This window comes from Lissotriton helveticus, chromosome 9 (genome assembly GCF_964261635.1).
Source record: "Lissotriton helveticus chromosome 9, aLisHel1.1, whole genome shotgun sequence".
NCBI classification, from domain to species: Eukaryota; Metazoa; Chordata; class Amphibia; order Caudata; family Salamandridae; genus Lissotriton; species Lissotriton helveticus.
The window spans coordinates 917349759-917366231 of NC_136070.1; positions in this window are offsets into that span (position 1 = coordinate 917349759).

Below are 16473 nucleotides of genomic sequence, written 5' to 3' on the forward strand. Positions count from 1 at the left end.
AAACAATATATTACAATTTAAAAAAAGGGAGGATAATAATTCCTTACTCACCCTTCATGACAGGGGAAATTACCTCACCTCACCTGGACCAAGCTCAGAGTAAGGGAGGCCACGCTCTGGGGACAAAGAAAGGCAAACCACATCAGGAAAAAGCAAAAAAGCTGGGCTTATCTACTTATGTGGGATCCCTATCATTCATTTGTCCTTAATCTAATGTTCTAACAGCCAGTATCTAACTAGGCCCACCCACAGGTCCCAGAACTGACTTATCAAAGTAAATGTAAAATCGAGCTGCGTGAGATACTCTCATTGAATATCACAGAGGGCACACTCACCTCTCCGTCGTTACCTCAGGCTGAGTCTGAGGTTGGGGGAGGCAACATGTGGGCGACGTGAGGCTCCATATGTAGATACGTGTTTTGCAGTGAGCTCCTATCACCGCGTCCTCGTCAGACCACGCCTCTATTGTTAGTAGTCATTGAAACGCCCTAATTCTTATTTGTTTAGTGGTGAACTACGGGCTGAATAGTTATACTGTCCAAAATAGCGAGAGTGTATTCCGGATGCCGAAGCTGTAACGAGTGTCAGGGCGCCCAAGGGCGCGACGTATAGTCCGAACTACAGAAGAAGGGAATTGTAGTTCTAAGATATGACCAGAGACGCGTGATCACGCGAGAACTGGTTTGAACTACAAAAAAGGTGGGAGACGTAGTTCAAGGTTTTTTGAACGCGCGACCAAAGGGCATACAACTACACGAAATGGAAGTTGTAGTCCCGTGTGATGAACGCGCGAGGATAGGAGAGTTATAGCCACTATTCCTCTTCTCAATAACCGATTAAAGACAATAAGCCAAGACCAGTATTTACTTGGTAGAGTCAAGTGGGATGTGCAAAGTAGCAATGTGTTTGAATATAAGACTCATAAAGAAAACGGGTCACATGCTCAAGTACGAGAAAGTCTAGTTCCAAAAAAGGACTGCAGTAAGAGGCTGAGTCCTAAATCCATGTTTGTATAATAAAATATATTATAGTGTCAGATGTCAGTATTTATGTCAACAGAAGGAACAAGCCTCTCTCAATGGGTCATATAGACCTCAAAATTGTTCACATCAAGACTAACCTTCATGATGGTCAAATGAAGGGTGTGCAGTGGAACAGATTATTATTTATGTACATCTATGGGAAAGGAATGCTCTGGTATTGAATTCATAACCTCTATAAAATGTACATGTACAAAGGTGACCAAGATAGTGTTATTTCTATTCATAGTGTGGTCCAAGGAATTTCATCATTCAGACCCCGGGAGTCTGTAGATAATCGAAATATCCATTTTTGTTCCTTAATGAACAGGTACCTTGCTGTGTCTACAATATGTGATGGTATAAACGGCTTTTCCAGGACTATCCAGGAAAAGTCGGTTTCTCTGTGGTTTAACTCAATGAAATGTTTAGTCAGTTTGGAAATGCTTTTCTTGCAGCGAAATGCACTTTTGTGCTCCAGCATTCTCGTCCGTACCTTTCTCGTAGTCATACCTACGTATCGTTCCTGGCAGGGGCATGTAAGTAGGTAAACAAGGTGAGAACTGTTGCAATTTGTAAAGGTTTTGAGAATCCAGGGGCGATCTGTCCCTATCTCAACTTGAGTGGCTTTCAAAGTTTGAGGACATACAGAGCAGTTGCCACAGGGGTGATGTCCGGTTACAGCTGCCGTATTCCACAGTGTACCTACTGATCTAGCAGGAGGGTCTCTGGGACGGGTATGTATCAATTGATCTTTCAAATTGGTAGACCTTTTAAAGGCAAACAAGGGAAAATCTATTTTCTCATTGCCAAAATTGAGGATTTTCCAATTTTTTCTCACAATACGTTGGAATTGATTGGACTTGGTATTGTAAGTAGTCACTAGAGTTAGACGATCCAAAGGTGGTTTGTCAGCAGGAATCTCTAGCAATGCATCTCGGTGGTTATTGGCCGCTCTTTTCCATGAGTGATTGATTAGTTTTTTTGGATACTGTCGCACTTGGAGTTGCCTAGACAGACTTTCAGCATGCTTTTGAAAAGTAGTAGCTGTCGAGCAGTTCCGTCGGACTCGTAAAAATTGCCCGTAAGGTAAATTATCCCTGAGGGATTTAGGGTGTTGGCTCTCGTACAGGAGCAAAGAGTTTCTAGCTAAGGGCTTTTTATAAAGTTGAGTCTCGAGACCAGTAGTGGTCACAAAGATAGATAAATCTAGAAAGGGAATCCTCTCTTTGCTTTTCTCCAGAGTGAATCTCAGAAAACGATTTTGAGTATTAAGCCACTGGTGGAACGATAAAATGGACAACTCATCGCCTCGCCAAATGACGAGGATATCATCTATATACCGTTTCCACCAGTGGATGTGTAACCTGAATGGGTTATTGGTAGTAAGAACGCATTCCTGCTCGAATGCATGAACGTACAGGTTTGCCAGGCTGGGAGCAAAAATGCTCCCCATGCTGGTTCCCGACACCTGTAGGTATGTGGTCTTTTCATATTGGAAAAAGTTTTCTTTCATGGCCAGCTTGGCTAGAGCCATGATGAAGGAAACCGGTGTTATTGATTCAAGGTTCGCCTCCTCAAGGATACGCCCGATTGTCTCAAGGGTCTCATCCTGAGGGATGGAAGTATAAAGGGACTCTACATCTAGCGAGACTAGGAAATCAGTTTCTACATTGAATTCAATGTCGGGAGTCTCTTGCTGGTGGTTACATGCGTCGGTTTACTAAACTTTATACTAAGACTACTCGGTTATCTAGTTTTGAGAGTTCACAGACCCGAGATAGTGCACGTTTCTTAGAACACATTTGTTCCCTATTAGACACACAGGTTTCTGTGTATTTACAATTGTATATTTTGGGATGACAACCTGGGTTAGTCTTTAAACTTCCCATAGACCCTCCAAACCCCGTTTGTTTCATCGATTCTTAATTGTCACACAATTGAAAGCTCTGTAATCTATGCAGCACCTAAGACCCCCTTCCAGTTTTGGTATAAAAAAAAGAGGAGAATACTCTGCAGATCTAGACGGGCGAATTAATCGTTTTTGCAACATTCTGTCTAGGTATTCCCTCAAATACGTGTTTTCTTGTTCTGTCAATGCATATATGGGACTACACTGAATTTTGGCCCCGGGCACCAGGTCGATACGACAGTCATATGACCAATGGGGTGGTAAGGCAGAGGCTTTCTCTTCATCAAACACTTCTCTAAACTCTTTGTAAGAATCAGGTAGTACAGGTAAGTCAGAAACACGTATACCAGCCATGTGGTGCAGTGTAGTGGGAGGATCTAGACAGTGATCCTTGCAGTACTCAGAAGTGAAAGCTATGGTATGGTCTTCCCAATTAATGTCAGGATTGTGTTTCATCAGCCAAGGAAGACGGATGATGGCCTGAAACTGTGGCGAGGAGATGAAATCAAAATGGATAGTTTTGCGGTCTTTGTCTAGAAGGAGCACGCCTAACTGTTTGGTAGTATGAGTGACAGGCCCAGACTTCATATGACTTCCGTCAATGGTTTTAACTATGTCCTCAATCTTTTTTGGTTCCACAGGAATATTCATGTTTTTAACCCAGGCTGAATCAATAAAATTCCCAGTGACACTGGGAATTTTATTGATTCAGCCTGGGTTGAAAACATGAATATTCCTGTGGAACAAAAAAAGATTGTGGACATAGTTTGTCCATTTTTACTACTAAATCGATTAATGCATCAAATGTTTCTGGAGGGTCTACCACTTGTGCTAAAATATCTTTCAGTTCCTCGCTCAAGCGTCTGTAAAAAAAGAGCACCTCGTTTGGCTTCCGGCCAACCGGCTTCTGCCAAAAATCAAATAAAGTAGGAGATGTACGTCATAAGATCCTTAGATCCTTGTTTAAGGTTTAATAACTCAGTGTCCACAGACTGCATGAACAAATGCCTGTTGAATAAATGCCTTAGCTCCTCTTTAAAGGCTCTATAGTCATACCATAGAGGATCATTTCTATCCACTAAGGGAATTGACCATGTGACGACTAACCCTGGGCTTAAAACTACGCTCCGTTCGCGGAGTTTGCGAATTTTCGGCCACTTCGCTGCGAGCGCGAAGTTGTCGACTACTTCGCAATCTACAGCGTAGCGTAGTAGTTTTTCTTCCTCATGCGCTCAATAGCAATCTCGCGTGCGCAGACTTACCGTGGTTCTGCGTTCGCTTTCTCGCTTTTCTCTCCCGGTCGCGTTCGCTTTGATGTTTGAAATCCAGCCGCACAATCCCATGTGACTGTGAGAACGCGAGAACATCATTCGGACGCGCGAACATGTCATTAGGACGCGCGATCCTCCTTGCAGCGCCATGGTGGTAAGATCACGTTTCCGAACACGCAGAAACTGCAATCTGGCACAGAATATCTCTCGATCATGTTAAAATCTTCTCAAAAATGTTCATTTAACCCCTCAGATTGTGATTTGGCTGTATTTGTTTGGGCTAGTAGTCCTCTTTTTGTTTCTACTCATTTTTTTAAGAGAAAGGAAGTGCCCCTGAGTCTCCAACTTCCTGTTCCTGTCCACCAGGCTCCTCCCAGTGCTTTGTCCATGTGGTGTTCACTTTCATTTGGATTTGGAGCTGGAAGGATCACTCTTTGTGTATCTCTGCTGCATCATAGCATTTAATTGGATTTATTGAGGAATTTTGGATTTGAACTTTTCTTTTACAAGTAAGTTTGAGAATTGGTGTACTGTAAATCTTTGTTTGGTTTGGTTTTTTTTTAACTACAGTTTTCTGTGCTTCTCAATCTTTCTTAAAAATTATTATTGAGGGAGGCCTGTACTTTCATGAGGGGCCAAGTTGTATGTGTTTGAAATTTCATCCAGTAGGCCTAGATGTACCCAAGGGTCCACCCATGTTTCTGTGGTGTCTGTAAAACATCATGGATGGTATTGGATTTAATTGCATACTCTGTTGTAGTGGAATTTTTTTTTTTTTGTAAAATTAGGTAACCCTAGTAGTTCATGTAGTTAGTGTAGGCCTGCTTGAGTTCATTTACTTTCTGTGGGTGGCTTGGCCAGGTGGTGGCGGCCATTTTGTGTTTGTAGCCACTGTGTTTTTGCCATAGGCCTCCAAGCTTGTGGCCTACTCTGCCAGTAGGCCTAAGGGTACTACTAGAGTCCTCATCATGGGTGCATGAAAGTTGTTTAACTGTTATTGGGGTGTTTAAGTTCTAAGTGTAACATCATGTAGGTCATGTATGGCTTTGGATTGATTAGCAAAATGTGTTTTTGGTGTTGAATTGCACGTTTTGGGTGTGTGTTGAATAATATGGCTTTTTCTGCGCACTAGGTAACCCTAGAATTTAGCTCGCGTAGTTTTGGTAACTTTGCACAGTGCTACAATGCGACCTTACAGCTTTTGTCTTCTTCGCGCGCTCAATGTGCGTGCTCGGGAACGCGATAACGACGTTTTGTACAGTTCGCGCTGCCGAACACGCCGAATTTGCATTCTCGCGTGCAATATCTCTCGAGTTGCCTAAAACCTTCCCGAAAATGTAGATGCTGTTCATTTTGCTAAAGAAACTCCTCAGGTTGTCATTTGCTTGTAGTTTTTGGAGCATGGACCACTTACTGTTTCTGTCCTCTTTGTACTTTGTTGTTTGAGGGTGGCCTGACCATGTGGGCGGCTTGGCGGCCATTTTGTGAAGCCAAGCATTGTCCTTTTGCCATAGGAATGTATAGTCTGTCTTCTCTTTCTTTTCATGTTTTTGGGGGTGGCCAGGCCATGTGGGGGCGGCCATTTTGTGTGACCTTCCATCGTGCTTTATTTTTTTTGCCGCAGGCCTACAAACGTGATTTTTTCTGCCAGTAGGCCTAGAGTCCCAGAGGTAGTCAGTGGGGATTCTTGATGTAGCGGTTTCCATTTTGTCTGTTGAATTTAAAATCATTTAGGGCATGGGTGGCAATATATTATTGAATTTTCAAATGTGGTGTTTGGGGTGTAGTTAACTATTTGGGTGTAAACTGTAAATGCCTTTGTTGTTTGTGTTGTTGTGTAACTTTCAAACCTTTTAGCCATGTGGATTTTCTTTATTGCATTAAGCTATGATGTGTAACAGGCATCCTCCTTTTTCTGGCCATATAGGGTTATTAGACCTGCTTGAGTTTATTTAAATTGTATGTACTTTCTTGTTGGTGGGCTGACCATGGGGCTGGTGCCTATTCCCATTTGGTGAAGCCATGCATTTTGCTTTTCCCATAGGCCTGCTTTGTCTGTGTTTTTTATTTTTATTCCTTTCTTATTTTTTTTTATTCATTCCTTTTCTTTTTCTTATTGTGACCGCCTGTCCATGTCGTGGCGGACATTTCCTGGTACTAGTAGTAGCCTCTGTGTTTTTGCCATAGGCCTCCAAGCTTGTGGTCTACTCTGCCAGTAGGCCCAAGGGTACTACTAGAGTCCTCATCATGGGTGCATGAAAGTTGTTCAACTGTTATTGGAGTGTTTAAGTTCTAAGTGTAACATCATGTAGGTCATGGATGGCTTTGGATTGATTAGCAAAATGTGTTTTTGGTGTTGAATTAAGGGTTTTGGGTGGGTGTTGAATAATATGGCTTTTTCTGCGCACTAGGTAATCCTAGAATTCAGCTCGCGTAGTTTTGGTAACTTTGCACAGTGCTACAACGCGACCTTACAGTTTTTGTCTTCTTCGCGCGCTCAATGTGCGTGCTCGGAAACGCGATAACGACGTTTTGTACAGTTCGCGCTGCCGAACACGCCGAATTTGCATTCTCGCGAGCAATATCTCTCGAGTTGCCTAAAACCTTCCCGAAAATGTAGATGCTGTTCATTTTGCTAAAGAAACTCCTCAGGTTGTCATTTGCTTGTAGTTTTTGGAGCATGGACCACTTACTGTTTCTGTCCTCTTTGTACTTTGTTGTTTGAGGGTGGCCTGACCATGTGGGCGGCTTGGCGGCCATTTTGTGAAGCCAAGCATTGTCCTTTTGCCATAGGAATGTATTGTCTGTCTTCTCTTTCTTTTCATGTTTTTGGGGGTGGCCAGGCCATGTGGGGGCGGCCATTTTGTGTGACCTTCCATCGTGCTTTAGTTTTTTTGCCGCAGGCCTACAAACTTGTGATTTTTTCTGCCAGTAGGCCTAGATTCCCAGAGGTAGTCAGCGGGGATGCTTGATGTAGCGGTTTCCATTTTGTCTGTTGAATTTAACATCATTTAGGGCATGGGTGGTAATGCATTGAATTTTCAAATGTGGTGTTTGGGGTGTAGTTAACTGTTTGGGTGTAAACTGTAAATGCCTTTGTTGTTTGTGTTGTTGTGTAACTTTCAATCCTTTTAGCCATGGGGATTTTCTTTTTTGCATTATGCTGTGATGTGTAACAGGCATCCTCCTTTTTCTGGCCATAGAGGGAGGGATATAGGCCTGCTTCAGTTTATTGTTTTCTGGCCTTTACCCAGGTACCTGTGATGAGAGTGCCCATGTGGAGCTGTGGTGGAAGTAGTAGTGTGCTGTTTTGTTTTTGACAAATTGGCCTGTGTCTTGCCATTGTTCCTGTTGGCTTACTACTGTTCACATCCCCATTGCTATCTGCTGCAGGTCACTGATGCTGCATCCATCCGAAATGATGCACAAATTAAGAATAAACAAGTTCCACTTCCACTACATTTGCATTTTAGTTCTTTGCTATTCTTACTCTTACTGAGTGTACTAATACTTCTAGTAGTAATTAAAATTAAAGCTAACAAAAATCCACATTTGACTGATGTTGTTCTGCCTTCTTTGCTTGTAGGTGCACAAAAGACTGAAGAGGAGGTGTCTGTCATCATTCATCGCCTGTTCTACTGCCAGACGGACGTCCTTCTGTACTACGTCACGTGTGGTGTGACTAACCTGACCAGACATCATTCTCAACAACTTGTGCAACTGAGTGCTGCTGCTGACATCTGAAGAAGATGGGCCCAAAGAAAGCAGGTACCAGGTCCTCCAAGACCAAGAAAGTTGCTGAGAAGAAGAAGGAAGAACAGAAGAAGGAAGTGACACTTAAGTCTGGTGTTGACCCGAAAACCTTTTTTGGGAAAAAAAAGTATGCCTGCAGCAGCAGTGACCGGGGTCCAAGCTGGTGCCAGCACCTCTGCATCAGTGGGCCCAAGCCACCAACTCAGGCCCAAGCAGATGAGTGGGGAAGAGGTAGCCAGCCTAATGGTGGAAAGCAGTGATACTGAGCCTGACCTGAACTTATCGCTATCTCAAAGTAGTACACATTCCACGCAAGAGGGAACACAGCAGAAAAGTGGTGAACAACAACCACCGCCCTCAATAGTAGATGTTCAACCTCAGCAACCGCCCGCAATAGTAGTTGTTCAACAACCACCGCCCGCAATAGTAGATGCTCAACGAAAAGAACAACCACAACCACCGCCTGCAATAGTAGTTGTTCCACAACCACCGCCCGCAATAGTAGATGTTCAACGAAAACAACAACTACAACCACCGCCTGCAATAGTTGTTGTTCAAGAACCACCACCAGCAATAGTAGTTGTTGTTCCTCCCGAAGTCGGGCAGTTCAGGAAATTGAGCCTGATGCAGAGCAAGAAGAGGCAGCACCTCATGCATGAGATCTATTGTTTTCCAAATCCCCACCAAGGAAAAGGAGGGTTAGTCCATCGAGTTCTTCGCCAAGCATCCCTTCTGATGATGTTGATCTCAATTGGGAGCCACAACAATCTGAGCATGAGAGGGAGAGACATCCCAAGAAGACCAGGCTAGGGAAAAAGAAGGTTCCAGGAAGCCTACCACTTATGGAGTGCAATGTTGAACAGCCGAATAATGATGGAGATGACGAGTCAGACCCAGTCATCACAAGCATTACTCCTGGCCCTGAGGACATGGAGACCAACATTTTAACCCTAGCGAGAATGGCTGCGACTAGGGATGTAGCACGCATACCACCAACACAGGCCACACCAAAACTACCTCCAGCTTCCATTTTTACATTTGCACAGAGCCGGCAGCGTCCTACATCCAGCACAAATTCCACCTCAGCAGAAGTAGGTAGTGGTACTACTGCGCAGCCACATAGTGAAATTCAACACACAACCTCCAGTTCATCTGGCATTGGAAGTGGCACCTCTAGCAGGAGACAAAAGTTAAGCTCCCCAGTGTGGGACTTCTTTTCAGTTAGCGCAAATGAGGAGAACATTGCTATATGCTCCATTTGTCATTCCTCTGTTAGTCGTGGCAAGCTTGGTACAAACTATGGTACCGGAGGCCAAATGACCCATATGAAAAAACACCACGCAATCAAGTGGGAGGACCACCTACGTCTCATAAAAGCAGGAACCGTTAATGTGGGTGGGGAAGCAGTAGAAGGTCCACGGGTCGAACAGGAAGAAGAGGGAGACATTCTATCTGGTAGTGGTACACTAAGTACCCCTGTCCGACTCCCCAGCACTGCAGTGGTAGATCCCACATCCTCCACATCAGCAACATTTCAGTGGCACCAGAGTAAGAGTAACCCGGAGACACCAAGGAGTACGGGTGTGAAGTCTGCGACGCGAAGTACTGCATCGGGCATAACTGAAAGAAATACCAAGCAGCGTACCATTGTTAGCATGTTTAGGCAGGAGGGAAAGTACAAGCGCAACCACCCAATAGCACGTTTGTACAATGCTAAACTTACTAAAATGTTAGCTCTGGACCTTCTCCCTTTTTCTTTTGTTGAAGGGGTGGGTTTCCTGGAATTTGTGACAACCCTCTGCCCAAAATGGAATGTTCCCAGCCGCTACTATTTTGCCAGAGTTGCTGTTCCAGCACTACACCATGACGTGCTGGAATTGCTTGGAAAAGCCTTGCAGCAGAGTGCTGTGCATAGTATCCACCTGACAACAGACATGTGGACCAGTTGCCAAGCCACTGATTACATGTGGATCACTGCACACTGGATCTCTTTTTCAGGTGTTAGAGACAAGATATCTACAGGCATTGACACTACTGAGATTTTTAATGATACTCGCAGACATGCTACTATAGCCATGTTTGCTATGGAGAAATCGCATACTGCTGCAAACATTTTGGATGAGTTCAACAGCAAGGTCTTTGAATGGCTGCGACCAAGAGGCCTCAACATTGGTTTTGTTGCCACCGACAATGGCAGTAATGTAGTTAAGGCCATGGAAGATGGTCGCTATTTCAGGGTCCCGTGTTTAGCACACTGCATTAACATCGTGGTTCAAGACTTTCTGAAAAATGAAAGCAAAGTCAGCAACTTACTGACCATTTGCAGAAGAATATGCACGCATTTCAATCATTCCGGAGTATAAAATGCCAGTCAAAGCACTCATCCAGGAGGTACCAACACATTGGAACTCTACTTATTACATGCTTGATCGGCTGTTTGAGCAGTACATACCACTTAATGCTTATGTCATGACAATGTCAAGAAGATCAGGGGATCCAACTGTTATTAAAGCCATGACAGTTGAGATGTCGCAATGGGACCTCATTAAATGCCTGACAGAGATGCTACTTCCTTTTGAGGTCTTCACACGTGCAGTCAGCAGGGAGGACTGTAATATGGGCCAAGCTATCCCATTGTTGTACATGCTTGAGCAAGAGCTGAAGGAGGTGTCTGAAACATACGAAGGTGTTGAAGGAAAACTTAAAGCATGTAATTTGGCGAAGTCCTTTGCCGGCCGCTTATCTGAGAATATAAGGATTCAAAATAAGATTGTGTCACATCAACATTACATTACTGCCACAATTTTGGATCCACGGTACAAATTATTTGTGAACAGTAATGCAGTAATTCCTTTTTCAGAAGGGGATGTTTCCAAGTACAAAACTGTAATAGCCGAGGAAGCCACTGATTTAGAAAACGAACGGCTCTCAATTAGAGGCCTGCCAGTGCCAGCCCAGGACAGTGCAAGTACTACTGAGCATCCTACAGAGTTAAGTTCTTCTTCACAGCATGCGAGCAGTGCATTTGCTTCCCAGCAGTCACCAACACAAACAATAACAACAACCACACCAACAGGATCTAATTCATCAGATACAAGCAAAACAATAGCTGCTTGGTTTCTACAGAAAGGGATTGGTAAGTCTGTTGCTGTCACAAAGCAAAAAGAGGACGAGCAAACCCGAGCACCAATGAACTTTGAGCGGTTGGTCCAGGCCTATCTGGATGACACAACAGAGGTGTTCATGGAGCAAAGCCCATTGGTGTATTGGTATAGGACAAGAAATCAATGGCCACTGCTCAGCAGGCTGGCGATAAAGTATGTAGCTTGCCCTGTTGCAAGTGTCTCTTCTGAGCGTGTTTTCAGTGCTGCTGGTGCCATTGTGACTGTGAAAAGGACCAGTCTCTCGCCCAAAAGCGTGGAGAGGTTAACCATGATCAAACTGAATCAACACTTCATACCACCAGACTACAAAATACGTGAATCAGAGCTGGAAGAGGAGAGCGAGTCGGAAGACATAAGTAGTGGGTTACAGGACCTACTTCTGTCAGAAGAACCACCAGGGTTTGAGGACGAGCTCCTCTTCCCTGACAACTAGGCTTTGAAATTGTTACATTCTCCCTTCCTTTATTTCTCCCTTCCTTATTTGTGTGTATCTGTCTTTCTGACTCAAACTTCAAGACCAACACCATCTTCCTTTCTCTTTTAATTACCTATTGGAGTTGCACATCTGAGCATTTACTGTGTACTCCACTCATCAGAGTCCTGCTCCATCTTCCTGACTCACCCTAAATACATTTCCATCTTGCCATACATTGGACGGAGATGGACAATAGTGCAATAATGTAGCTTCTAACAGTCCCTCCAGAACAAGTGAAACGTACGTGACTATAGCCATCTTCTGTTTTGTTTCCAATCTGAAATGCATCACTGTCTTAAGGCTACACCTCTGTCTGCAGGCATACACAACTCTTCAATGTCAGAACTTGAGCAGGGCTCCAAAATTAAAGTAAACTCGTCATCACTTTCAGAAGACTCTGCTGCATCTGTGATCTAACAGCCACAAAGAAGAGAAAGACAGGTATATGAAATGAATGATGCCATACATTGCATTGGCTGCTTGCTGACTCAGAGCAAATGTGCATGAAGTAGAAATATACTAGTAGTTTAATATAATACCAAAGTACTTGTGTCTCAAGTGATGGTCAATGTTTCCATGTTGTTTAATAATATGTATCCAATTGTACTCCTACTACTGCAGGTGCAGTCTGGACTTAATCGTAGTCACTCACTACAGACTGAGTTGCTGTTGGTGGTCTGTTGGAGAACACGTAGACGTGCCACACCGGATGATGATGATGATGACCACCATACCATCTTTGCACGCTGTCAGTCAGTTTGATCAGAGATGATTGATGGAATATGTTCAGGGAGTGGAATACAAGGTAAACACACAACCAATCAACAAGAACCACAGCAGACCTAGGCTACATGTGTGTGCAGTGGTGGAATAGAATAGTGGTATGATTGACTGACATTGGCGCATTGATTTAATCACTTGTTTTGGAAAATGATAGGTTGATGTATATGCCTTTTGTCTGAAATTGTGAAAAATGTAGGTAAATGGAGTTTGGGCCACAGACTCATGGCCCGGTGTTGTGGTGTGGCCCTGTAACTGTTCTGTGCTGGCTCCTTGTTGTTCTTTTCGATGACTGCTGTGCAACTAGAAGAGTAGAGTTAATCAATGTATCCAAGCAGCCTCAGTCTGAAAATCTTCTCGCTCACGAGTCTTGTCTTTTTTTTGCACTACACCGTAATTGATTTTTATGTTTTCATTCAGTTAACTTATTTTGTAATACCCCATTTCTTCTTTCATCAACACTTACAGGCCGGCCTTTCACCCAGCGCTATTATACGTGGAGCAACAACTCACACTTACCTTACCAATCCTCCTCATCATCATCCAGCCAGAGGCGCACAAGAATGATATAATCAGTCACAGTGTCCATGGAAGGGAGGACAAAGATGAATGACGAGATACAACTACACATTTGGCCCTGGATAATACATTAACTTTAGTATCATTGTCATATTTTCCTTTGATTCCATTTTCCTCTTCATTTATTTTACGCTTGTGTTTGGTAATTGATTGTTCACTTAAACTATCTCTTAATTTTCTTTGCTAGCTTTCAGCCCGCTACATCAGGTATTACGGTTTCTCAGAGGGCATACAGCCTAGGCAAAAGTCATATTCATATCATATATAAGAAATACTTCCTTTGAATTGTATAGTATTAGTTAAGTAATTACCACTTATTATTACCCATCAAGTTAATAATAAACCTTCATCATGCATCCATTTTGTTTTTCTTACTTGACTGTTGACTTTACATTTATTGGGTAGTTGTGGATCAGCAATCATCGTCTTCATTGTTTTGCTTTTGTTGTCTCCACGCATACTGTTTTTCTTTGTGAAACCTTTCCCCAAACTCCCGTTCCCATCCATTCATCAAACCCTAACCTTCTTCCCCCGGCTGTGTGGTTTTATATTGAGGTGTGATGTTACTACATTAAATCTACACCAACAATTGATCCCACGCTTGCTGGGGCAGATGTGGTGAAAGCAACACTAATGAAATCAAATGTCAACGAGGCAGGGCGAGGATCTTCTTCTGCTTGCCCACCCAAGCTCACTTTATGTACTAGTGTACAAGGCAATTAATTTCCCAAAGTGACCCAACAAATAAATGTAAATCATCGCTGGCATTGTTTGAATTTAATTTTAGAGCATTTAAGTTTACGATTTGTATTGTGTTTTAATGACTCCAACGCAACTACAGTTATCTTCTTGTACTTGGCACAGTCCCCGACACCATTGATTTCTTTGAGTTTGTTTAGCAGTTGCAATATTGTTTGTATTTTTTTGTCAGTATTACGTACTGTAATTTTCTACTTCTCCCACATTCTCTCTCAGGAAAATGACTGTCTCTTTGTTTTTGTTTGCCAATGCTAGTGCCAGTGTCTAGTCTACTACTACCATCACACAACCACGGCATATTCTCCGTTGTCTTGGGAAACCATGCAGCCCTTCCGGTGCCAAACTTAATCATCATCAATCACAGGTAAGAAGAGAAGTTTGCTGGGAGGTATAATGGAGGAGAGGCTGGTAGTACTAATAGGACAAATATAACTGAGGGGGGTACAGCATCTATCTGTTTGCATGTTACACATGTGGTCAATTAATAAAGTATTTCAATTAAACACTGGCCGCTGCCCTGCATCTAGAGTAAACCTTGTGACGTACAACAGTAACCCCACCACAAAACAACATCATATGTGTAAGTTGAAAATAAATATCATTTATTCATGTAAAAAAATATCCTCCTATCCCACCCCTATCCCCACCCTAACCCCAACCAATGTCCAAGTCCAAAGAATGTCCCACAAAAAAACCCCAACACCCAATTCCCACCCACCAACAAAAGTATTAAAAAAGGGGCAAATCAACAGGGTCCATTATAATTGGCGGGCTTTGAGGTGTTTGTCCACTATAGTCCTCCAGCTTGGCCACCCGGAGGAGAAGTTGTTGCCGAAATGCACGGCACCTACATTTGCATTTGCATCCATGCTGTGTGGGGGTGGCAGATGTTAATTGCCGGCGGTGAGCGGCTGCCTGGCCGCAGCGCCGTACTCCTGCAGGTGGGGCCTTGCTGGGGCCAGACGCATTGGAAGAGGCAGCAGCTGCTGCCGCCACCTCTTCCTCCTCCTCCTCCTCGGACTCAGCCACCAGCTTGCGGTACTCCTCCACAATGGCCTGCAGTTTCCTTTGCCGGGCCCTGGCTGCCAACTCCTTCCGTGATGGTTTTTTGGAAGGAGTATGAGTATCTATAAAAAAAGAAACAGAATTGTAACTGAAACTCTTCAAAATTAATTCAACAGTACATTGTGGCATAGTAGCACTACCAAGCGCAGTACATAAAATGGGTGTCAACTTTTAGTATCTATCTAATCTATCCTCCTGCTTCCCCTGCCTGTAGCATTTGTTGAAGTTTTTTCCGGCATTATACTTGCCCTAGTACTACTGGGTGGCCTTGAGTACACAGAAGAACACCAGTCTTTTTTGTATCTCCTTTTATATTTTCAAAGTAAGACTCTGATTCCAGTGACAGTCTCCACCTATGATGAATACAATACATTTAGGGGGCATCCACCCATTAAAAGTAAATGTCTATCATTCTTTATTATCGGCTTAGCTGGTTTCACTTTCACCAGCAACCACCCATGCGTCCACTCCTTCCTTGCCTTGGGTTTCATTGACACAAACTCCGCTCATGATTCTTGCTATCCACTATATCCATGCACCCATATTGTTTTGCCCAACCAGGCCTGCATTTTCTTTCACCTTCCAGTTCTACCCATCCTTCAACAACCCATGCATTGGATTCATATCAGCCACGTGCACGAACCTTCCAAAGTATCCTTCTATGGTAGTTAGTCTTATTATTACATCTATTTAGTCCTTCTTCCTTCCACCCTAGTTCACTTCTTTCCCTTTTTGTTCAACACATCCCTCAAGGTCATCTGATCTGACTTTTAGTCTTCTCCATAACTTTCACAGCTGAGTTGGAGTCTGATGGAAGAGGCCTTGTTTACTGAACTCACACTGGTAATGCTACAAAGGGTGTCTTCTTCAACCATTGTAAATTGTCGAGTACAACTTCAAATTCATACTTTCTTGACAAGTCTCATAGCACAGTGAGGGAAATGTTCCCCTTCCACCTAGTAATGCAAATAAGTAATGAATATAACTTACCACCGCCCACCGCTGAAGTTTCCTCCCCCACTGATGCTCCTGCAGGTGCCGCAGCCCCTGTCCCCTCCTGGATGGCAATCGCATCGCCGCTGGCCCCGTCGACACTGGTGGTTGGTAGTGATTGTGCACCTATAAAAGCAAGTACACCTTTATAGATGCCTGCACATCTCCCCCTATTTTACTAGTTGTACTTTTTTCACCAGGAAGGAAGATTGAAAAAACAGTTACGTACAACATAAATCGTTGTAACTAGTCCAAATTGCGTCCTACTGTACAACAGTCACATTAGACAGAGTTTAGTTTTAATTTATTAGATGGTCCCTAGGGTCATCTAATCTCTACTCCTACTCTAGTCTTTGGAAAGTTAGCCTGAGCCATATAACCTTTTTAGATCCGGGTCTACTGCTTTGCCCATGTTACCTCGCAGCTTGTTGCACAGTAAGAAAGACACCGTTGAGGCCACATGAGTGTTGCATACAACTAAAGAGGTTGACAAACCAGTATTGTTGTTAGTCCCTTTTGCTTATCCATAATGTTGCACTTTTTGCCATGACTGCTAAAAACTGGCATAGTTGTATTCACTGTCTAACGTGCAACATTTTTCTCATAGGCAGATGAGAAGATTGCCTTCTACGAAACAAGGGATTTGCAGAGCTTTCGAAAGATGCATGTGTAACCAGTATTCGTTCAACGGTGAGGGGTCTCC